The sequence below is a fragment of the Mauremys reevesii genome, linkage group 12 (assembly GCF_016161935.1).
Source record: "Mauremys reevesii isolate NIE-2019 linkage group 12, ASM1616193v1, whole genome shotgun sequence".
NCBI classification, from domain to species: domain Eukaryota; kingdom Metazoa; phylum Chordata; order Testudines; family Geoemydidae; genus Mauremys; species Mauremys reevesii.
Window position 1 is genome coordinate 43,563,787 of NC_052634.1, and position 24,651 is coordinate 43,588,437.

Genomic DNA, 24,651 nt, shown 5'->3' on the forward strand with positions numbered 1-24,651 from the left:
GCTGTGGGGGCTCCCCGGCCACCCATGGCTGCTGGGAGCTCCAGGGTCTGCCTGTGGGAGCTGTGGGGAGATGAGGGGTTTGGGGTGGAGGAGGGGTCTCCAGCTGCAGGGTGGGGCCGAGGGATTCAGAGTGCAGGAGGGGGCTGTGGGTTGAGGCAGGGGGTTGGGGTCCAGGACTGGGTGATGGCTCTGGGGTGGGGGCAGGGATGAGGGGTTCCAGGTGTGGGAGGAAGCTCTGGGCTGGGGCAGGAGTTTGAAGTGCAGGGGGGTGAGGGCTCTGGGGTGCAAGAGGGGGCTCTGGGTTTGGGGGGTTCAGGGCTGGGGCAGGGGGTTGGGGTGCAGACTTACCTCGGGCGGCTCCTGGTCAGCGGTGCAGCAGGGGGGACCTACTGGCCACTTCCAGGGCACAGTGCGGTGCCCTAGGACACGTAGGGACCAGCCTGCCTGAGCCCCGCAGCACCGCTGACCGGACTTATAACGCAGTCACCCGACTGGGAGCTCCAGGGTCCCCCTGTCACATGTGGTACCTGGGAGCTCTGGGATCCACCCACAACAGCTGGGAGCTGTGGGGTCCATCCGTGGTGGCATGGGCCTGTGGGAGCCCCTTCCGACACTGGTGGCTGATAGCTGTGAGGCCCCCACCGGCCGACAGCTCCAGTCTTGCTGCCCCAGGGCTGAGGAGGAAAATGTCACTGAGATCTCTGAAAGTCACAGATTCTGGGACCCCCTTTATATAATCTTAGCCTTAATAGTTGTTGACTATCTCTCTCAATCTAGTGGTCTGCTCTAGCGCAGATGGGACAGGGAAGACAGACGCTCACCCCCCAGCACAGGTTTGGGCAGAAATGGCTCTTGGGCTATTTGCTGTGCATGCAGAGGACTTGTCTAGGCCAGTGGAGCAGCTCAGCCAGATGAGGAGCTGGAAGAAGGAGACCTGAGCAGCCTGGAGATCACACTTTTTCTCCACAGCCACTGCCTATCAGCAGGATTCCTCCTTCTCCTCAGTGAGACCAAATCTAAGCACCTAGATAGCTGGTCTGTCCACTGCACCCCAATCCCTCATGCCTGAGCCTCCCTGCCAAAGTCCTGTACCTGGCTCCAGAGAATTGTCTCACATCTCACTGGGAACTCGACTTCTTGTGCCCAGAGAGTCTTGGCCCCACTCAGTAGATGACCTGAGAAACACAGTGTCTGCCTTTTCCAAATAAATACTTGGAAAAGTTTTGTTCCTGTGGCCTAATGGATAAGGCATTTGTCTTCTGATCAAGGGATTGAGGGTTTGAGTCCCTTGGTGGCTGTGCTTGTGCAATTTTACCTTTGTGCTGAAAGTCCTGCTCCCTTCAGGGCTGGAACCTCTTCTTGGCTGCTCAGGCCAATGCTCTGGCTTCAGCTAGAGCCCCAGGAAGGAGTTGGGGGGGTGGGTGTCACAAAGGCTGGGGCATGAGCCCCAAGTGCTTCCAGTCTCGCCTTTGCCATTCCTGACTTGCCAAAGAAAATGGGCGGCTGCCCGGGCTAGCGTGTGGAGCAGTTTCCCTCTTCCAAGTGTGCGCCTGTCCCTGTGCTGGAGGGTACTTGCTAAATAGCACCTTGGGAGCCTGGGTGTTTCTCTGCTTCTCGCCAGCTGGGGAAAAGCTTCTTGGGGTAAAATCTCCTGCCCCACTGCCAAAGTGAGCACCTTGAGTGGGAACGGTAAGAGGCCCCACCAGGGGGGCTGGCCCTGCTTTCCTGCCATCTTCTGATGTTGGCCACAAAGCATCAGCAGCTGGCTGTGGGTGGTTTTCAGTGGGTGTTCGGCATGCCAGGGAGCAGCCTGGCTGGGCATCTCTGTGGCTGTCTGCTGGCCACGTATAGGCATGGTTCTCCCCTCCTCTTGCCCTGCCCTTGGTTGCTCTGTGGCTTTTAAGCCTTCCCTTGGAGCTGTCAGCACCAGCCACCTCTGTCCTAGGTGCCCAGAGGAGGAGAGGTGCTGGGCTCCAGCCTGGGACTCTTCCTCCGTCCTGCCTTTCCCTGACTATGAAACCTGGCCCTGACACTCCTTTCTTCAAGCGCCATGTGGGCAAGAGGAAAAGTGTGGTAGAAAGCACAAGGGCCAAACTTGTGGGCATCAGAAATCCCAAACACCCAGTCAAACCATAGCCACTTCTAGACCCCATTCCAACCAAAGACCTGGCTCCAGTGGGTATGAGTCACTCAGCACAAGGTAAACAACTCATTCTTAGACAGCTGGAGATAGGAAAGCACTTGAATTTCCAGGGATTTACCACAAGGTCCCACTGAGCTTTGAACTCAGATTTCAGCATGCCGACCATTACACCATGGGCTCAGCTTGTGCTAGTTTCTCTGAACATTGGTGACCCTCTCATAGAATACCAGGGTTGAAAGGGACCTCAGGAGGTATCTAGTCCAACGCCCTGCTCAAAGCAGGACCCTGAGACTGACATGCCCCTGGGGCAATGGCCACCAACTGGTAAGGAACAAGTGAGAATTTGTTAATGAGTAAAATTCCTGGTGAAAATTGGCAAAGCTGTGGAGATTTTGAAAAGTTCCAGTGAATTTACACATGAAATATACAAACAGAGAGACAAATAGAGAGAAAGAGAACATCACAGACTGCACAGGCCCACACAGACATAAACAAAACCCAAATCCACACAGCACACAGAGCCATATACACATAAGGGAAAGCCACACAAAACATAGAACAAATCCACACCAAAAAATACAGCAAAAGCCCACAACAGGAAAGCACAAAAACCACATACCAAAAGAATACTTAGCGAAAAACAATCTGCATGCAAAAGTCACACACACACACACAAAACTATATGGCATCCACAAAAATCACACAGGACCCACATGCACATCAACATGACAAACAAAAAAACCCCCGCAACATACAGAAAGCCCGGCAGGGTTTGAGTCTCACAGCGAAGAGGGTGAGCACACAGGTGGTTTGGGGAGCAAAGACTGAGGGGGAGTCGGGGGCAGTGCTCTGGGCTCTGCCTGACCCCTCCTGACACAGGCGGCTGGTGGAGAGCAGAGCCTGGTAGATCTGTGGAATCTGCCCTGCTCTCTGTAAAGCAAGGGGACCTCGGTGTCTTCTGAGCTGCGACTGTATTTTCTGCAGGGCAAAATGATTGGCAGAAGCCATTTGCTTAAAGGAAACTAGTGCTCCAGGGGAGGTTTGAACTCACAACCTCAGCATGACTCCACTCTGCACTGCTCTGTAAGTACTGGGCACTAACCCATTGCACCACTGGACCCTGCTGTCAAGAGCTTGTCTCTATGTCTCATGGATGGATTAGAGGGGTGGGTGAGGGGGTTGCATTAGCTAAAATAAATCCATATTAAAGGCTGCAGGATGGCAGCAGCAGAGGTGGGGAGCCTCCTTCCATGTGATAGAGCTGGTTCCCCCTTCCGTGGCTCAGGGGAAGGTTGGTGCTTTGAGCCCACCCAGTGCTGGAACATCCCATGGGTGAGATTAACGGGACTCTTGGGAAGGGAAGGGAAGGGAAGGGAGGGGAAGTCTTTTCTATCCCTGCCTAGCTCCATTGGTCTCCTGTGGCCCTTTCGGCTCTCTGCTCCCCTGCTGGGGAGATGCAGAGACGAGTCCCCATCTGGGTGAGTCACCGAGAGGCTGTGTCCCATGGCGTGTGTGGGGGAGAGGGGTAGGGGTGGGATGGGGCTCAAGGGGAGAAGGTTGTGTGTGACAGTGTGTGGGGGAGGGGGAGGGTGTGTTCCTTAGGATATAAATGATGGAAAACACAGGGGCAGTGACAGTGAAGCCCCGTGTCTGAGTGTTATGACCCTGTGTGGTGCTGCCGTTCACCTTCCCCTCCTATGGGCTCAGCTTTCATTGAATCCAGCATTTTTTCACCTGTCCTCACCACAGAGGTGTCCCACATGCCTCAGCTACTGAGTGTCCCTCTTAGAGACGCCGAGGACTGGAACTGATTTCAGCTGCTGGACAGCTCTGCTAGGTCTTTATTCATTTGTACAGGAAAATGCTGAGTGTTTAAATTCATTTCAAGCCCCCGCCCGCCAGCGAACTCCTGAACATACTGGAGATGGGTCTGGAAATTGATTTTCATTTGAAAAAGTTTTTAAAGGGAATCACTTGGATTGGAACTACAAACCTATTATCCTAGAAGGAAACATTCACCCACTGACCTACACTCACAACAGAGAGGGCCCTGGATAGCCCAGAGCAGGAACAGTTTTTAACCTGGGGGTTAGTAAACTTTCTCTCTTCTATACAAACACCCCAGCTTACAAACTCCCCACCCCCGCTCTGTGTCACCAGAGCACAACAACAACTCTCCTTGGGGCACACACAGCGCCTCAGCTCCCTGCCCGTCAGTCTCTCCAGCATTGCTCCAATCCCTTAAAGCAGGGTCTCAACCACAATTTACCTTAGGGCCAGTGCCAGTCCTCCAGTCCTCCCAGTGGGCCAATAATGTCACTCATACCGCCCAGAACCCGCCCCCCAAAACTGCACCCTCCACCTGCCTAAGGCTCTGGGAGGGAGTTTGTATAGGGGGAGGAGGTCTAGGGTGCAGGCCCTGGGCTGGGGATTGGGGTGCAGGCTCTGGGGGGAGTTTGGGTGCAGAAGGGGTGAGAGGCTGGTCTCTGGGAGGGAGTTTGGGTGGGAGAGGGGTTCTGGGGTGCAGGCTCTGGGATGGAGTTTGAGTGCTGGGTGCAGGCTCTGGGCTGGGGCAGGGGGAACAGGAGGAGGAGTGGGGTTGCAGGCTCTGGGCAGGAGACTGGGGGCAGGCTCTGGGAGGGAGTTTGGGGGCAGGGGTGTGTGGAGGGGGCTGCAGGCTCTGGGAGGGAGTTTGGGGGCCGGGGAGGTGTGTGTAGGGGGGATCAGGCTCTGGAAAGGAGTTTGGGAGTGGGAAGGGGTATGTGGGGAGGGGGTGAGGGTGCAGGCTCTGGGAGGGTGTCAGGGGTGCAGTGCTTACCTGGGGCTCCAAGGCAGGGTGGGCTGAGGGGCCTCCGTGTGCTGCTGCCCCCAGACACCGCCCCTTTATCATCTCATTGGCTGCAGGGGCTTGGGGTGGGGGCAGCGCGCAGAAGCACAGCCCTGCCCTGCCCTGCCATGCGGAGGGGCCGGCAGCCACTGGAGTGAGCAGACAGATGCTGCTCAGCTCCGCTGCACTGCTGGGGCCCCTGGGGGGGGGGAGCGCCTGGGGACAGCAGGTGGGGCCAAGGGAGTGACCTGGTCCCAAAACTGCTGGAGCCCCACGGGCGAGACCTGGGAACCAGGACTGCCAGCCAGACAAACACCTTTAAGAGGAGGCGTCCCTCTCCCTGTCAAAAACTGATCTTCCTTGTTCAGTTCAGTGTCAGCCTGAATTGTTCCTTATCCCAGCAGAGCCGGAGGATTGAAAGCAGCAACATCAAACCCCTGTGTAGCTCGCAGGAATGGACATAAACACTCCCTGGTATCTGAGGAGATGTTCAGCTTTGCCCTTGGTCAACTACAAGGCTAAAAGGAAAGGAGGTGGCGCCAGGTATAAAGAGTGAAACACGACACATCATAGTTATGCCCATGGTGGCTGCAAAATCTTTTGATGTACTTCTTCTTATCAGCAGTGCATTGTTTTCTCTGGCGTCTAGGCCTTGACAAAGAAATTTGTACCTTGATAAAATAATCAACTGCCCCTGGACTTGACACCAACTGGGGTGTCCCAACACAGGTACAAGTACTAACAACAGTGGCTGCCTTTTAGCCATAGATTTTAATCAGGGCAATAAATTGAAACAAACCCCTGTTAAATCATTTCTCAGCCCGAGTCCTTCACCCACATTCCCTAGAGCATTGGGCCACCATGTGGACGTTTCATTTCCGACCTCAGTTTCACACAGAGACAAAATTTCCTTTGCACAGATCCATGAACAGCAAAATCTCCCTGTGTCTCTGGTCTGAGCCAGGGCATTCGATGCCAGTGAACCTTTTTCTCCTGCAATGGTAACGGTCAGACAGAGGGGTCATGGCACCTGCATCCCTGCCAGGGAGATATTGGCTCCGCTCTTTCTTTCTGCTGCTGTTGTTAGTCCATGAAACATCAAGGGTGGAATGCAAGGCTGAGTTCACGCACCAGCCCTCTGAAAAATTTCAGTGCCCCAGAGAAATCCTGCCCCCTGCTATTGGAACGATGTGCTGGAGATTTGACTAAGAAAGGGACTGTCTGAATTGTCAGAGTGGGGAATGAACAACAATCTACAGCAATGTCATTCACACAAACACACTCTCATCCTGCTCCAGCCGGAAGGGAAATGGGCAGGAATTCTCTCTGTTCAGCCCAGGATACACTTACACTGATGTGCAGCCGTGAGTGTGCTGGGGAAGCTGGTCTGAGCAAACAATTTGAAGTGACAATTCAGTGAGAACAGAATCATCATGTAGTGAAGGGTGTGTATGTCAAGTAGTTGTGGCCGAGTGGTTAAGGTGATGGACTAGAAATCCATTGGGGTCTTCCCCATGCAGGTTCAAATCCTGCCAACTACACAAGCACTGTATTGTTGTTATTATTGTAGTCTTAGTATCTGAGCATCCACAGTGCAAACTGGAGCCAGATCTACTTTCACTCTGTCTACACTTAAAACGCTGCTGTGGCACTGCTATAGCACTTTGGAGTAGACAGTGACTGGAGGGATTTTCCCATCCCTGTAATAGCTGCATTGACAAAACAATTCTTCCTTTTCTTTAGCACTATCTAACCAGGCTTTAGGTCACCTTAACTCTATGGGTTTGGGGGTGGGGGTTTTTCACACCCTGAGAGACGTCGCTCTGCCAGTTCAGTGCCCAGCGTACACCTGCCCTTAGATCCCTCTGGGTATTTCAATGCAGGCACTGACCTGTGAGAGGAAAACATCAGCTCACAAACACAGAGACTGAATTCCCCACATTTAATCTCGCTGCACTTTCCAGAAAGTAACAAAATTCAATTCATTCTTGCTAGGACAGAGAAAAAATAAGTGACATTAAGTTTTTGGCTTGGTTAAATAAAATTAAGTGTTTAATCAATATAGTAAAAATCTGTACTGATTCCTCTAACTAACACCACAGCATGAAATAGGAACAGAGACAAATCTTGTCAGTGACGACTAATTTCACAAATGATCTTCCCATTATTAATGTCAACGCTGCCCCCATTGGAGGTCTGGGCATCTCCAGTGTCATTGCTCTGCATTCACCTTCCCCTAGAATTGTTCTCGGACATTTGTGTTCCTCTGCAGCATGGGGCACAGATCACTTGCTGGAGGATTCCCTGCACCTTGAGGTCTTTAAGCCACAATTTGAGGACCTCAATAACTCAGACATAGGTTAGGGGTTTGTTACAGGAGTGGGTGAGTGAGATTCTGTGGCCTGCATTGTGCAGGAGGTCAGACTAGATGATCATAATGGTCCCTTCTGACCTTAAGTCTATGAATCTATTAATCTTTTTCCAAATTTGGAAAATTGTGCAGTTCAGAATGTGAATAGTGACCTCATCCTTCCTGCACCTGCTCTACATTGCTCCACAGCAGCTTCTCCACCAGCAGCGTCACCCCAGCACGGCAGTGCAGCCTCCCAGGGTTCAGCAGGGGCCCCTGGCAAGGACAGTGAGTGCAGCTAACAGCCCAGTGTGCCTGGCCCTGAGGCAGCTGTAAAAAAGCAACCTCCCTCCCCAGAAGTACAGAGACTGAATTCCCCAACTATAACATCATGACCCCCTGTAGAAAGCCACACGTGTCAGTTGTATTGTCACAGGGAGATGCAAAAATCAAGTGACACCAATATTTAAGTTGAGTAAATAAAGTTGAGGAGATAGTTATTAACCTCACAAAAATACACTAAAGATCCCTCAACATAACACCTGAAGGTGAAATATGAACAGAGACAAACCTTGTCAGCAAAGGCTCATTTCCCAAACGATCCTCAAAATGTTACTAGTTCCCACCCCTCCTCCACAGGAGCTCTGTGCAGTGTCACTGTTCTGCAGGCAGCTTCCCATTAAATGCTGTTGTGGGACATTCCCAGGCCTGGAAATGTACCAATGACAGAATTTGAAGAGCAAACCTGGCTCCTCGCACCATGCGGGATTTGAGTGTTTTGTCCCTGTCACTTAGTCTGTGTCAATAGTACAGACGCCAGGGGCAGGACTCCAGGCTCTGCTTGAGGGATGCTGGCACAGGGGCTGGTGGGGGAGAAAGGATGGTAGATTCTGACCTGTGCTCTGGAGAGGAGGTAATAAGTGAAAGGGGCATTTCTGACTCTTCCCCTGCCTCAGTGTTCCTGGGCTGGAATTCTACATTCCACAGGGCCAAATGAGGGGGTGATGCCATTTGGTTAATGAAAACCAGTGCTCTAGGTGAGGCTTGAACTCACACCCTCAGCATAGCTCCTCTCAGCAGTGCCCTATAAGTACCGCACACTAATCTGGAGCATCTGTTAATTCCTAGTTTCCCAGTTCCCTAGGTTGATAAAGCCAAGGAGTGACCCCAAAACATTCTCAGTGGGGTTAAGAGCAGGTAGCGACAAGTGTTGTACTCGGTGGGGTGGATCCTTCTTAAGGGTTCCAGGCCCCATTTGACCCTTTTGTTCTTCTCTGTGTAATAACAGAGCTGGTTAAGACTCAACGTAGAGTCTTGCTGCAGACCAACAGATCTGAAATCTCTGAGAAGCAGCTCTAAGCATTAGTCCTGCTTTGGGACAGTGTCTCCCATGCAAGAAACTGTCCAGTCTGCACTAGCAGTGAGGCTTCCTCACTAACAGCTGAAATCAGGGAGAGCTGTGTGAAGTGCAGGACCCCAGGGGTGCCTGAACGTGGGGGATTCTAAGGGTTTGCAGCAAATCAACATATCTCCAGAAGGTCCTACTGAGATTTGAACTCAGATTCCAGGATTCAAAGTCCTGAGTGCTGCCCATTACACCATGGGACCTGCTGCTGCTTTATTTTCTAAATCCCTGTGACTCTTGGCGGGTTTGCACTCTGCACTTATTACTTCCCACCAGCAGCTTCCTCTCACAGGACTCTCTCTCCTCCTCCAGCAACTGTGGTCATAGAATCATAGAATCTCAGGGTTGGAAGGGACCTCAGGAGGTATCTAGTCCAACCCCCTGCTCAAAGCAGGACCAAACCCAACTAAATCATCCCAGCCAGGGCTTTGTCAAGCCTGACCTTAAAAACCTCTAAGGAAGGAGATTCCACTACCTCCCTAGATAATCCATTCCAGTTCTTCACCACCCTACTAGTGAAAAAGTTTTTCCTAATATCCAACCTAAACCTCCCCCTCTGCAACTTGAGACCATTACTCCTTGTTCTGTCATCTTCTACCACTGAGAACAGTCTAGATCCATCCTCTTTGGAACCCCCTTTCAGGTAGTTGAAAGCAGCTATCAAATCCCCCCTCATTCTTCTCTTCTGCAGACTAAACAATCCCAGTTCCCTCAGCCTCTCCTCATAAGTCATGTGCTCCAGCCCCCTAATCATTTTTGTTGCCCTCTGCTGGACTCTCTCCAATTTATCCACATCCTTCTTGTAGTGTGGGGCCCAAAACTGGACACAGTACTCCAAATGAGGCCTCACCAGTGCTGAGTAGAGGGGAATGATCACATCCCTTGATCTGCTGGAAATGCCCCTACTTATACAACCCAAAATGCCATTAGCCTTCTTGGCAACAAGGGCACACTGTTGACTCATATTCAGCTTTTCGTCCACCGTAACCCCTAGGTCCTTTTCTGCAGAACTGCTACCCAGCCATTCGGTCCCTAGTCTGTAGCAGTGCATGGGATTCTTCCGTCCTAAGTGCAGGACTCTGCACTTGTCCTTGGTGAACCTCATCAGATTTCTTTTGGCCCAATCCTCTAATTTGTCTAGGTTCCTCTGTATCTTATCCCTACCCTCCAGCGTATCAACCACTCCTCCCAGTTTAGTGTCATCTGCAAACTTGCTCAGGGTGCAGTCCACACCATCCTCCAGATCGTTAATGAAGATATTGAACAAAACCGGCCCCAGAATCGACCCTTGGGGCACTCCACTTGATACCGGCTGCCAACTAGACATGGAACCATTGATCACTACCCGTTGAGCCCGACCATCTAGCCAGTTTTCTATCCACCTTACCGTCCATTCATCCAGCCCAGACTTCTTTAACTTGCTGGCAAGAATACTGTGGGAGACTGTATCAAAAGCTTTGCTAAAATCCAGAAATAGCACATCCACTGCTTTCCCCTCATCCACAGAGCCGGTTATCTCATCATAGAAGGCAATTAGGTTAGTCAGGCATGACTTGCCCTTGGTGAATCCATGCTGACTGTTCCTGATCACTTTCCCCTCCTTTAAGTGGTTCAGGATTGATTCCTGCACTATCGGATCCGCGAGTCCTGCCCTGAGTCCCCCCCATCCCCCTGCTTGATCTCCATTCCCTGCAGGCTGCAAAAATGTCAGGGGAGGCCGCCCCTCCCTTCACTCGGTGCTCCCGCTCATATCGGCCAGCTGCAGCCTCCTCTCCTGGAACTCGGGCAGCTGTCGCTTGATCCGGTCGTACAGTCACAAGCTGACTGGCTCCCCTGCCTGGATGCTCTTGTGGAAATCCCACGGGCGACGCTGCAGGACTTGGCACTGTTGGTTTCTTTAATGTTGTGGTGTTTGCCCGACTGCTGGAACAAAGCCGCCAACTCCTCCCTCACCAACTCCCACCAATCCCCCTGGTTGCCATAGAACCCTCTGATGCTTTCCCGTTCTGCCAACACCACCAGGCCTCACCCCCCTGCTCCTTTATCTTGCAAGCTCTGGATGTTCAGCTTCCAATATCCTCTGCCCTGAGTCAGGGACAGGGGCAGCTCCAGGCACCAGCGCAGCAAGCTGCAGGGGGCGGCCTGCCGATCGCTGTGAGGGTGGCAGGCTGCCTTTGGCAGCCTGCCTGCAGGAGGTCCCCTGGTAATGCGGATTAGGCAGAATGCCTGCAGGAGCTCTGCCAGTCCCGCGGCTGCAGCAGCAATTCGGTGGTGGTTACGCTGAAGGCACAGGACCGGCAGACCTCCAGCAGGCATGCCGCTGAATCCGCCTTACCAGAGGCCCTCCCGCAGGTGTTGGGACAGATCTGTATTACATTATATACTAATGTTAGATGTGTAGAAAGTGTGACTAGAAAGGAGCAGTGTGACGGTGCTGCCCGTGGGAGCCAGCTGAGGTCACTCAATCAGGGTGAACTGCAAACAAAACGGGCAGACACACCCCAAACGCTGGTGGTTATTCCAATACTTAGATTTACCAACCAGCACAAAACAGCTTCTGTAGCACCTCACTGGTTACTCAGAAGTCCAAACAACGCAGTTCCCTTAAAGTGCCCAGCCTCAGGCCTACGTCCAGACACTCGTCAGATATGATGATGATTCCTAAAAATCTGATCTCATCATATCAAAGAAAAGGTTCTTCCAATCCCAAAGGATCAGCCACACACCCAGGTTCAATTATAACTTAGATCTTACCCCAAATACACGCTACAGCCAATTCTTATTAACTAAGCTAAAAATTATTAAAAAAGAAAAGTGAGAGAGAGAGAGTGTTGGTTAAAAGATCAATATACAGACAGACTTGAATTCAATTCTCCAGGTTCAGATGCACAGCAGAGGTGAGCTTGTAGTTGCCAAAAGTCCTTTCAGAAATAGTCGAGAGGTTATAGTCCAATGTCCATATTCAGGGTGATTCCAGTCAGTGACTGGGGATCTCAATCCTTATGATTAAAGGTTTCCTCTTGAAACCCAAAGCAGATCTGAGATGAAGCAGGATCATGTCCCAGGCTTCTTATACATTTCCAGCAGCCTTTCAGCCTGAGAAAACAACAGGCTTAACTCCTTCTCCCAAACATCCTGGCAATTAGCACAGGATAATTTATCCATTAAACAGTTCAGATCCAGGTTAGCACAACCTTCAAAGAGACACAGAGACAATAATACTATTTCACTCAAGTTTCATTATAAATGTTAATATTCCTTTTTTGATCTTTGAATTAAAACTACAGCAATAGACAAGACTTGTTTGCTTACATCACAAGACCTGAGCAAACATCTCCCCTTCTACCTCTAACAATGCCGACTTGCATTTCAAAGCTCTGTTCATTTACAGATCTTCCTAACCAGTCCTTAAGGTTCACCCATGGGTCAGGTCAGTGGGTGAGGTGAGTTGATTAACTCTTTCTGGCCCTGTCACCTTTCAATGAAATATTATATTACACTCATAATGTCACAGGAGGTCAGGAATGGGATGGCAGGGGCTGCGGGTCGGGAGTGAGGGGCACTGGTGTAGCTGGAGGAAGCCCAGGGGGCTGCGGGTCGGGAGTGAGGGGAACCGCTAAAGCTGGGGGGAGCTCAGAGGGCTGCGGGTCGGGAGTGAGGGGCACCATCAGAGCTGGAGGGAGCGCAGGGGGCTGCGGGTCAGGAGTGAGGGGCACCAGCAGAGCTGTGAGTCTGGAGGTCAGGACTGGGATGGCAGGGGCTGTGGGTCGGGAATGAGGAACACCAGCAGAGCTGGAGAGAGCCCAGGGGGCTGAGGATCAGGAGTGAGGGGCACTGTCAGAACTGGAGGGAGCACAGGTGGCTGTGGGTCAGGAGTGAGAGGCACCAGCAGAGCTGTGAGTCTGGAGGTCAGGACTGGGATAGCAGGGGCTGCGGGTCAGGAGTGAGGGGCACCAGCAGAACTGTGAGTCTGCAGGTCAGGACTGGGATGGCAGGGGCTGCGGGTTGGGAGTGAGGGGCACCGTCAGAGCTGGAGGGAGCACAGGGGGCTGCGGGTCGGGAGTGAGGGGCACCAGCAGAGTTGTGAGTCTGGAGGTCAGGACTGGGATAGCAGGAGCTACGGATCGGGAGTGAGGGGTGTCACAGAGTCCCCGGGCGATGCTCTGGAACTGCTCCCCACAAAGCCAGGCAGGACTCTGGGGAGCCTCCTCTCCCTTGGAGCAGACTGTCTCCAGGGCAAGAAGCTCACACGGCTTCACTTCCTAGTTCTCTCCTAGGAGCATTCAGCATCCTCTGCCCCTCCGTGCGCTTCCCCCAGCGAGTCCGCCCAGGCGGGGTCCTGAGGAAGCCAGAGGGTCCTGCCCCCCCCCACTTTGCAGTCAGACGTGACTCTCAGCCAGCCAGTAACACAGAGGTTTATTTAGATGACAGGAACACAGTCCAAAACAGGTCTTGCCGGTACAGACAACAGGACTCCCTTTAGTTAGGTCCATCTGGGGCCCCAGGGAGGCCACAGCCCTGTTGGGAGGCCTGAGCCCCATGGGGGCTCCCCTCCATTTCCCAGCCAGCTTCCAAAACTGCCAACCCCCCTCCAGCCCCTCCTCTCTGGGCTTTGTCTCCTTCCCAGGCCAGGAGGTCACCTGATCTCTTTGTTCTCCCCCACCTTTAGCATCCCCCTGCAGAGGGGAAGGGTCTGGCCATTAGTTGCCATGGAGACTTCATCACATGACCCACTCTAGACGAAGTGAGGCAGAGTTTGGAATAGCCCACTGAGCCTGGCAGTTTTCTCAAAGTATCTGCTGTTGTAAACCGCATGTCGTGCGGACGTGTGAACCCCAAAGGTATCAAACATGAAAGAAACATAAGGCCAGTTACGGGGACGTTTCCATGGCCAGGCCTGAGGGTTAAGCAGCTGGGCTCTAACTGCTGCCTCCTCAAAAGGAAAAGGGGCCTCAGCACCCATAAAAATAACTGGTTGCAAAAATCAATCATCCTGCATCCATCACCACTTTAAATTCTGACCTCTCTTGCCCGATGTGTCTTTGGTTAGCAACCAAGCGAACTGGGGAACTCTGTGGCTGTTACCCTCCAACTCAGTAGAAGGTTGCAAATCTTGACTCAAGCAATATTCCTCTTGAAAAAAATTATTTTAAAGTTTATCAAAATTAATTCCGTTCGAAATAGAAATAATTACAGTCAACACTGGGGCTGTATCTAACCAGCCTTGTGACAGCTCTGGTTTTCTCACTAGAGACATAACAAACCAGGAAAGAAGGCAAATGTCAGACAGGGAACCTCAGCTCCACAAATAAATGCCCTCAGGGCTTCTTCTACACTGCGACTGGGCACTTGACTGACTTCAAATCCAGCTAACCCAGTTGGTAGAGCATGAGACTCTTAATCCGGCCATCATGAGTTTAAGCCCCATATTGGGCAACAGCAACAGCCCTTAGGTGTCACTCTTCTGCTTATAGTCACAGCCCAAAATGAAATAAACTCTCTGTCCTCTCTACAATCTTAGGCAGGTCAGGTTCCTTCCTCTCTGAGCTTCAGTAAAACATGAAGTAAGAACAAATAGAATTTTCTCCTCTTCCATTCTACCCCAGAAAGAAGAGGGGATAATAACCATTTAACAGATGATTGCAGAGAGAAAAGTTTGGTCATTATAAATAGGACAATGATCAATTGTTCTCCATGTCCACTGACGGTAGGACAAGAAGTAATGGGCTTAATCTGCAGCCAGGGAGTTTCTCGTTAGATGTTGGGAACAGCTTTCTAACTCTGAGTGTAGTTAAGCTCTGGAATAGGCTCCCAAGGGAGTCTGTGGAGTCTCTGTCCTTGGAGGTTTTTAAGAACAGGTTGAACAAACCTCTGTCAAGGATACTCTCCATATACTTGGTCCCATAGACAACCTGCTCTGGCTCTGGTTCCCTCCTGCTCCCTGCCTGGGCCGGCTGCTGTGGGCACTTGACCCCACATGGCCCTGACGTATCGTCTCTGCTTGGCCCTGCCTCAGCAGACAGGGCTGGATTTCATGACCTCTCCAGGGCCTTTGCAGCCGTACAGCTCTGTAATTCGATGCCATCGCAATATAATATAAACAACAACAAAAGTGGAAACACCCCAATCTAACATCTAACAATTCAACGGGAACTGACATTCCACAGCACAAAGTGACAACACGTAGGAGTGCAAAGCCCGACAATTCAGCACCATGCAAATGAACGCCCCATGGGGCAAAATGACGCACTGCAAAAGAGCTCAGCTCAAACCGACTCAACACAAGGCAGTGCAAAAACCATACAACACGAAACAATGTGTCAGAGTGCAAAGTGACACTGTGCAAAACAGCTCAGTGCGGGACAACGACACAGCACAAACCCACACAACGGAATCCTATAGAAAGGTAGGGCAGGGAGGGACCCCGAGAGTCAGGACCACGTCTCCCTAGGCCACCCCTGACAGGTGTTTGAAGAACAGGGAAACAAAGGGCACCACAAACTTATGTTTTTTGGATGAGCCAAGAAAAGGGAGCAGCATTGTCCCCCTCGGGTAGCCCCGTTCAATTCCAGGTCAGAAAGCAAAACTCTTCTGCAAGAATATCCAAAAAATGTTGTGTTTCACTTCACTTCATAAGTACAGTTGTGTGGCAATTAAATGATGACCCTAAAGTTTCATGAAAGTGTGGGAAATACGGACGTATCTGAGAAAAGGGCTTGGAATGAAGGAAGACAAAAAATTGATGGGTCGAGAGAACAGGTCCTGTTTCCCCCTGGTTTGGAGCTTCTCTCACAACTACTGGAATAGCAAAGCTAAGCAAATGGGGTTCTATTGTTCCACAGGAGATTGAAGTGAGGCCATTTTCTCCGGATAGAATTAATGGTAATGTCAGGAGTGGGATGTGAAACCACGTCTCTATGCAGAGACCAGAACACCCAAGGGATTGGGCAAAAGAGTCTTATAACTAGCACTTTAGACCAGTCCACCATCCTGCTACTACAAAGTATGTGACTTATCAACCCTAGTTTTCATTAATAGTTGATGAACTCTTTAGGGAGGTTGAGATGGCACATGTCTTTCAACTCCTAGAGACCTTCTACAGCACAGCTGAATTTTAGACACACTCACCCAGATCTGAAGTTACACATTTCCTGGAGCTCCATGAGTTCTGTGGTATTGTAATCTCCCTGCTCACATTTTAAGTGAACAAAAGATGGGTGCTGGCATTCTGAGACAGTAACGGTGAACCTCAAAATCCTGCCCTGGGGGCCAGGCAGTTAAGCAACCAGCACCCACAACCTCTACCATGATAGCATCCTGTCTGGGAACAACTCACTTACCAACAGCTGGGGTGTGAAATCCCCATTTCTTTGTTGTTCTGTCACTGTAGTCCCCTCTTTCCTATTGCTTGTCTGTATAATCTCTGTCTGGTGCTGTGACTGTTTCTGTCTGCTGTATAATTAAATTGTTGGGTGTAAACCAATTAAGGTGGTGGGGTATAATTGGTTAGATAATCATGTTACACTATGTTAGGATTGGTTAGTTACATTTCAGTAAAATGATTGGTTAGGGTATAGCTAAGCAGAACTCCAGTTTTACTATATAGTCTGCAGTCAGTCAGGAAGTAAGGGGGGGAATGCGAATGGGGGTAGGGGAATTGGAATTCTGTTTTGCTAAAGCGGGGAATAGGAACAGGGACACATGCAAGTCTTTGTGGTGTCAGAGCTGGGAAGGGGGACACTGAGGAAGGAAATTGGAATCATTGCTTGCTGGAAGTTGACCCCAATAAACATTGAATTGTTTGCACCTTTGAGCTTCGTGCATTGCTGACCAGGGAATGGGAGGGTGATGGGATAAACCCTCTAACAAGTACCTCTTTCAGGGTGTGAAAACCCCCGGATCCAGTATAATTAAGCTGACCTAAGCCGTGGTTAGATAGTGCTAAATGAAAGGAAAGATTGTTGTGTCAACAGAGCTATTACAGGGATGGAAAACCCCTCCCTTCATTGTAGCAACTGTCTTCTCCACAGTGCTTCAGCAGTATTTTAAGCCAGATCTAGCTCCATGAATGCTCAGGCACTAAGATAACACACTAAAGCATCTGTCGTTGGCAGGATTCAAACCTGCAGGAGGAAGACCAACCTAATGGATTTTTAGCCACAACTACTTGATACAGTGTTCTGGCATTACACAATGCTTCTGTTCTCACAGACGTCACTTCAAATTGCTCAGACCAGCTTCCCCAGCACACTCACGGCTCTGCATTAGTGTAAGTGTGTCCATGGCTGAACAGCAAGAGTTCCTGCCCATTTCCCTTCCAGCTGGAGCAGGATGAGAGTGTGTTTGTGTTAAAGACATTTCTGTAGACTGTTGTTCATTCCCCACACTGACAATTCAGACAGTCCCTTTCCTATTCGAATTTCCACCATATCATTCAAATAGCCAGGGGCAGGTTTTCTCTGGGGCACTGAAATGTTTCAGGGGGTTGGTGCATGAACTCAGCCTTGCATTCCATCCCTGATGTTTCATGGACTAACAACAGCAGCAGAAAGAAAGAGTTGAGCCAATATCTCACTGTCAGAGGTGAAGGTGGCCACGTCCCCTCTGTCTGACCATCGCCATTGCAGGAGAGAAGGGTTTACTGGAATCGAATGCCCTGGCTCAGACAAGAGACACAGGGAGGTTTTGCTGTTCATGGATCTGTGCAAAGGAAATTGTGTCTCTGTGTGAAATTGAGGAGGGAAATGAAACGTCCACATGGTGGCCCAATGCCCTAAGGAATGTGGGTGAGGGACTCTGGCTGAGAAATTATTTAACAGGAATTTGTATCAATGTATTGCCCTGATTAAAAGTTATGGCTGTAAGGCAGCCACTGTTGTTAGTACTTGAACCTGCGTGGAGACACCCAAGTGGGTCTCAAGTCCATTACCTTAACGAGGGGTAGTTGATTATTTTATAAAGATCCAAATTTCTTGGTCAAGGTCTAGTCAATGTCTAGATGCCAGAGAAAATAATACACTGATGATAATAAGAAGTATATAGAAAGATTTTGCAGTCACTATGGACATAACTATGACGATTGTTTTGTGTTTCACACCTTATATCTGGCACCACCTTCTTTCCCTTTAGTCTTGTAGTTTACCAAGGGTAAAACTAAACATCACTTCAGATACAAGGGAGTGTTTGTGTTCATTCCTGTTAGCTACACAGGGGCTTGATGTAGCTGCTTTCAATCCTCCGGCTCTGCTGGGATAAGTAACATTTCAGGCTCTCACTGAACTGAGGAAGGGAGATCATTTTTTGACATATGACGCCTCCTCTTAAAAGTGTTTGGCTGGCTGGCAGCCCTGGTTCCCAGGTCTCTCCTGAGGAGAGAAAGTTTCTGTGCAAAATACTAAAACTTTTATCAGAGAGGAGGGAAAGGCAATGGCCACATGATGGGGCCACTATGTATGACAACATGATTCTTTTATGTAGGATAGGTAGACCAAACTCCTAGAGCTGGAAGAGACCTTGAAAGGTCATTGAGTCTGGCCCCCTGCCTTCACTAACAGGGCTGAATTTTGCCCGAGATGCTTAAATGGCCCCTTCAAGGATTGAACTCACAACTGTGGATTTAGCAGGCCAAGGCTCAAACCACTGAGCTATCCCTCCCCCAAAAGCATTTGGGTGTTTCAGTGTGTGTGTTTTTCCATTTGGAGGCATTTGGAAGTTTGGAAGGGCAGCCGAAAGAGGAGTCTTTTTCACAAGCAAGTTGGCTTTCTGCACAGGTAGGGCCCTTGGCCGTAAAGCTTAGCTCCGTCAGTGCGTCTGCATGGGGTTCCTCCAGTGCCTCAAGAGCCCGTGCTAAACTCTCGGTGTGGGGTGTTTGGCTTGCACCAGTCAGAGTGCCGTGCCTGCGTCTTCCCAGGGCCGGCTCCCGTGAGGCGCGCATAACTTGGGAGGAAAGGGGTAGAAGAGGAAGCAAGTGAAGCTGACTTTGAGTGGTGGTGCCCCTGGGCGGAGTGGTCCTCCTGCTCCTTCCTGTCGGAGGTGTGGGCTCGAGTGTGGGCTTGGGGGGTCTGGCTGTGGGCGGTGGGAGGATGGTGTCCAGGGAAGTCCCAAAGGTCACCCTGCGCCGGCGGAGTGTGAAGCCTCTCCCCTAGGTTGGGGTGCAGAGGATTAAGCCTTCCTCTGTGGCTTGGGCTGGGGAGCATGATCCGGCGTCGGGTCCATTTGGGTGGAGCTGGCAGCCGGCAAGAATTCGGGCCATCAGGTCAACCCTGTGTGGAAATGGGGGTGAGCCGGCAGGCCTGCGATTTTGGCTTCGCGGGCCAGGCAGCTCAAGCCTGGCCTCCTATGAGCCTGGAAGGCAGCCGGCCGGGCTCACCAGTCTCCTCCCCGGGCCCAAGTTCCTTTCAGGCAGCAGGTGGAGCAAGGAGCCCAGGGAGGAGAGCCCAAGGAGGTGTCCGGAGCCTCCTCCTGCCCAGCGCTTGCGCCCGCGCCCAGCAGGGCTCTTGCCTGCTCCCGGCCCACCTGGTTTTGGCCTCTGCCACCCCTAGCAGTCAGCCAAAAGACCAGAAGCCACCCTCTCCCTCCTGCACCCCGAGTAGCCAACATGGGGCTTGAACCCATGACCTTGGCGTTATTAGCACCACGCTCTAACCAGCTGAGGTAGCCGGCCTACGGGGTGCCCTCTCTTGCCTGACCCTTTTGGAAGGAGTCACCGGCTGGCGCGGGGAATGATGTGGCCTCCGTTATCGAATGGATGGATCGAGACGCCACCTGCCAAGGTAGGGGAATTAGCTCAAGTGGTAGAGCGCTCGCTTCGCATGCGAGAGGCAGCGGGATCAATGCCCGCATTCTCCAGCGGCAAGGCAGCCCCGGGACCTTCTCTTGCCCTTCTTTTAGAAGCCATGGACAGTCAGCCGGCTTAGCTCCTCCAGTGGCCTCCATCCCTCTCCCCGCTTGGCCTCCCAAAAGGCCAGCCCTTGCGGAGCACAAAGCTCTTCCACCCCGCCCCTTCTCCCCCTTGCGCTGACTGGGAGGCTGGCGACAGCTGGGGGAAGTTAGCTCAAATGGAAGAGCATGGGAGAAGTAGTCAGACCCATACACACATTCTCCAGCCTGCTCTGCTCTGCTTTGCTCTGCTGTGCTGGGCTCTAGTGGGGGACCTGCACCTTTCTTTCTGAGCTCTCACTGGAGCACAATCCCTTTCCTCCTCCCTCCCTGCTAGTCTACGCCAAGCTCATTGGCCGGGAGGGAGAGCCACTCAAATACAGAATTACTCACATCCCAGGGGTCCATGAAGAGAATGAGGAGATGGGCGGGGTGGCATGCGATACCAGCTCAGCTGAGACCGTGAGACCTCGCAGCCTCCTGATCTCAGGCAGCATGGCAGCCGTGGAGCAGAGCAGAGCATGCAGACAGCTTGGAGACAGCCAAAGCGGGGAAGGGCTGCGCTGGTCTGGAAGAGGGAGTCGGTGGCTGTCTATCCTGGCGGAGGCAGGGTCGTTTTGCTGTATGCTGGGCCAGAGGCCAGGAGTCTGCTAGAGTTGCTGAGCTGGGCCTGCTTCTGGCTTTGCTTGGGTTAGAGGAAAGTGGTGAAGATAAGAACGGCCCTCCTGGGTGAGACCGATGGTCCATCTAGGCCACTATCACGTCTTCTGACAGTAACCAATGCCAGGCGCTTCAGAGTCAATGGCCAGAGCAGGCAATCGTCAAGTGATCTATCCCTGTGTTGTCTTCTGAAGCTTGGTGCTTGTTTCAGGGGCTAACTCTCAGCCCAGACACACTCCAGGGAGGGAGCGTTGGTGTTTGTGCCGAGGAGCGTGGCTGGGACTCGGACCCCCTTCCCCAGCTCTGGGTAGCAAGCCACCCTCCCCCCCATTTAAGGCGGTGTCAAGCTTAACGCCACAGAGCCCATGCCTGTTTTTGCCCGGTGGCGGAGAAACAGGCCAGCTGCGGGAATTAGCTCTGCGGCAGAGCGCTCGCGTTGCATGCGAGAGGTAGTGGGGGACGCTGCCCGCATTCTCCGAGCCGGTCAGCTAAGGGCTCCTGATGAGCGTGGTGGACGGGAGAGCCGGCCATCTGACTTTTGGCCTGGCTGCCCGTAGCGGTCAGGCCGAAAAATCAAAAGCCATCCTCCCCAGGCCCACAGCCACCCAGGGGCTCCTCTGCACCATCTTGCCTCCACGAGTGCCACACTCTGACCAGCTGAACCAGGCAAGCCACGGGAAGCTTCTCAAGGTCTTTCCCTGGTGTGGGCTTGGATGCGAAAAGCACCTGGCCGTTCATCAGCTGTTGCAAGAAGTGTGCAGAGTAGAGTAGCGATGGGGCTGTAGCTTTCCACAGCATCTCAATTTGGGCAGCTTTCCATTCCCCTTTTCTGTGTAATGTCCCTCCCACGGGTTTCACTTGCGGAGCTGTACGACTCTGGCAGGGTGGCCATTTAGAAATCTTTTCCTTGCTTTTCTTTTTCACCTGGCCCCAGCCTTAGGACTGTTTGGGTATTTCAGTGTGTGTGTTTTCCCATTTGGAGGCATTTGGAAGTTTGGAAGGGGAGCCGAAAGAGGCGTCTTTTTCACAAGCACGTTGGCTTTCTGCACAGGTAGGGCCCTTGGCCGTAAAGCTTAGCTCCGTCAGTGCTTCTGCATGGGGTTCCTCCAGTGCCTCAAGAGCCCGTGCTAAACTCTCGGTGTGGGCGTTTGGCTTGCACCAGTCAGAGTGCCGTGCCTGCGTCTTCCCAGGGCCAGCTCCCGTGAGGCGCGCATAACTTGGGAGGAAAGGGGTAGAAGAGGAAGCAAGTGAAGCTGACTTTGAGTGGTGGTGTCCCTGGGCGGAGTGGTCCTCCTGCTCCTTCCTGTCGGAGGTGTGGGCTCGAGTGTGGGCTTGGGGGGTCTGGCTGTGGGCGGTGGGAGGATGGTGTCCAGGGAAGTCCCAAAGGTCACCCTGCGCCGGCGGAGTGTGAAGCCTCTCCCCTAGGTTGGGGTGCGGAGGATTAAGCCTTCCTCTGTGGCTTGGGCTGGGGAGCATGATCCGGCGTCGGGTCCATTTGGGTGGAGCTGGCAGCCGGCAAGAATTCGGGCCATCAGGTCAACCCTGTGTGGAAATGGGGGTGAGCCGGCAGGCCTGCGATTTTGGCTTCGCGGGCCGGGCAGCTCAAGCCTGGCCTCCTATGAGCCTGGAAGGCAGCCGGCCGGGCTCACCAGTCTCCTCCCCGGGCCCAAGTTCCTTTCAGGCAGCAGGTGGAGCAAGGAGCCCAGGGAGGAGAGCCCAAGGAGGTGTCCGAGCCTCCTCCTGCCCGGCGCTGCGCCCGCCCAGCAGGGCTCTTGCCTGCTCCCGCCCACCTGGTTTTGGCCTCTGCCACCCCTAGCAGTCAGCCAAAAGACCAGAAGCCACCCTCTCCTCCTGCACCCCGAGTGGCCAGCATGGGGCTTGAACCCATGACCTTGGCGTTATTAGCACCACGCTCTAACCAGCTGAGCTAGCCGGCCACGGGTGCCCTCTCTTGCCTGACCCTTTGGAAGGAGTCACCGGCTGGCGCGGGAATGATGTGGCCTCCGTTATCGAATGGATGGATCGAGACACCACCTGCCAAGGTAGGGAATTAGCTCAAGTGGTAGAGCGCTCGCATGCGAGAGGCAGCGGGATCAATGCCCGCATTCTCCAGCGGCAAGGCAGCCCCGGGACCTTCTCTTGCCCTTCTTTTAGAAGCCATGGACAGTCAGCCAGCTCAGCTCCTCCAGTGGCCTCCATCCCTCTCCCCGCTTGGCCTCCCAAAAGGCCAGCCCTTGCGGAGCACAAAGCTCTTCCACCCCGGTGTGACGGAGCGATTCTGGCGGGACCCAACTGAGAGTGCCAAATCAGGACCAATTGCTCAAACAGGGCAGTTACAGCCCTAGGCTGGGGTTTTTCCACCTCTAAGGCAAACCAAACCAGCCAGACAAAAGGACTTTGGTCTCACCCCACTGGCTTACCACAAGTCACACAAGCAATTTCCTTAGACACTCCAGTCTCCCAGTATCACCACCAGTGCACTCGTCCTGGGGATAAATGGTTATGAAAACCAACACCCCAATAAAAGAAAAAGGTTCTCTCAATCCCAAAGGACCAAGCCCCAGACCCAGGTCAATATACACATCAGATCTTACCCACAAATCACGCTGTTGCCAATCCTTTAGAATCTAAAATCTAAAGGTTTATTTACAAAGGGAAAAAGGTAGAGAAGAGAGGTAGAATTGGTTAAATGGAATCAATTACATACAGTAATGGCAAAGTTCTTAGTTCAGGCTTGCAGCAGTGATGGAGTAAACTGCAGGTTCAATTTAAGTCTCTGGAACATCCCCCGCTGGGATGGGTCCTCAGTCCCTGGTGTAGAGCTTCAGTTTGTAGCAAAGTTCCTCCAGAGGTCAGAAGCAGGATTGAAGACAAGATGGAGATGAGGCATTGGCCTTATATAGACTTTTCCAGGTGTAAGAATCCCTTTGTCTTCACTGTGGAAATTTACAGCAAAATGGAGCCTAGAGTCACATGGGCCAGTCCCTGCATACTTTGCTGAGTCACAAGGCGTGTCTGCCTTCTCTCCATGGGTCAATTGTGTAGCCGATGGCCCTTTAATGGGCCATCAATCCAGCTATGCCGGGCTAACATCAGCTTGTCTGGGACACTTCCCAGAGGCAGAGCAGAATACAAACTATAGACATTACAGAGCCAATACTTATAACTTTAACTACAAATGATACAGACATATAGACAGCATAATTATAACCAGCAACCCATAATCTGGTTTTAGACACCTTAGATGACCCCATTTATCTAAGATTTGGTACCACTGCAGGACCTTGGTTGCAACCCATGTTCTATATGGTCCCAATTTATATCAATAACGTCACACCCTGCCCTTCTCCCATTTGCGCTGACTGGGAGGCTGGTGACAGCTGGGGAAGTTAGCTCAAATGGAAGAGCATGGGAGAAGTAGTCAGACCCATACACACATTCTCCAGCCTGCTCTGCTCTGCTTTGCTCTGCTGTGCTGGGCTCTAGTGGGGGACCTGCACCTTTCTTTCTGAGCTCTCACTGGAGCACAATCCTTTCCTCCTCCCTCCCTGCTAGTCTACGCCAAGCTCATTGGCCGGGAGGAGAGCCACTCAAATACAGAATTACTCACATCCCAGGGGTCCATGAAGAGACTGAGGAGATGGGCGGGGTGGCATGCGATACCAGCTCAGCTGAGACCGTGAGACCTCGCAGCCTCCTGATCTCAGGCAGCATGGCAGCCGTGGAGCAGAGCAGAGCATGCAGACAGCTTGGAGACAGCCAAAGCGGGAAGGGCTGCGTTGGTCTGGAAGAGGAGTCGGTGGCTGTCTATCCTGGCGGAGGCAGGGTCGTTTTGCTGTATGCTGGGCCAGAGGCCAGGAGTCTGCTAGAGTTGCTGAGCTGGGCCTGCTTCTGGCTTTGCTTGGGTTAGAGGAAAGTGTTGAAGATAAGAACGGCCCTCCTGGGTGAGACCGATGGTCCATCTAGGCCACTATCACGTCTTCTGACAGTAACCAATGCCAGGCGCTTCAGAGTCAATGGCCAGAGCAGGCAATCGTCAAGTGATCTATCCCTGTGTTGTCTTCTGAAGCTTGGTGCTTGTTTCAGGGCTAACTCTCAGCCCAGACACACTCCAGGAGGGAGCGTTGGTGTTTGTGCCGAGGAGCGTGGCTGGGACTCGGACCCCCTTCCCCAGCTCTGGGTAGCAAGCCCCCCTCCCCCCCATTTCAGGCTGTGTCCAGCTTAAGGCCACAGAGCCCGTGCCTTTTTTTGCCCGGTGCCTGAGAGTCAGGCCAGCTGCGGGGAATTAGCTCAAGCGGCAGAGCGCGCGCTTTGCATGCGCGAGGTAGTGGGGACGCTGCCCGCATTCTCCGAGCCGGTCAGCTAAGGGCTCCTGATGAGCGTGGTGG

General features: G+C 52.3%; 5 non-coding genes across 5 annotated transcripts; 2 read left to right on the top strand and 3 right to left on the bottom strand.

The window, feature by feature from the left end:
• The first annotated feature begins 6,428 nt into the window (after window positions 1-6,428).
• TRNAS-AGA lies at window positions 6,429-6,511 on the top strand. Its single transcript has one exon. It is a non-coding gene; the product is annotated as a tRNA-Ser (tRNA).
• Window positions 6,512-8,856: 2,345 nt separating this feature from the next.
• TRNAQ-UUG lies at window positions 8,857-8,928 on the bottom strand. Its single transcript has one exon. It is a non-coding gene; the product is annotated as a tRNA-Gln (tRNA).
• A 10,386-nt stretch (window positions 8,929-19,314) lies between these two features.
• Window positions 19,315-19,388, bottom strand: TRNAI-AAU. The gene has a single exon. It is a non-coding gene; the product is annotated as a tRNA-Ile (tRNA).
• A 112-nt stretch (window positions 19,389-19,500) lies between these two features.
• TRNAA-CGC lies at window positions 19,501-19,573 on the top strand. Its single transcript has one exon. It is a non-coding gene; the product is annotated as a tRNA-Ala (tRNA).
• A 2,553-nt stretch (window positions 19,574-22,126) lies between these two features.
• On the bottom strand, window positions 22,127-22,200 carry TRNAI-AAU. Its single transcript has one exon. It is a non-coding gene; the product is annotated as a tRNA-Ile (tRNA).
• Between the last annotated feature and the right edge of the window lie 2,451 nt (window positions 22,201-24,651).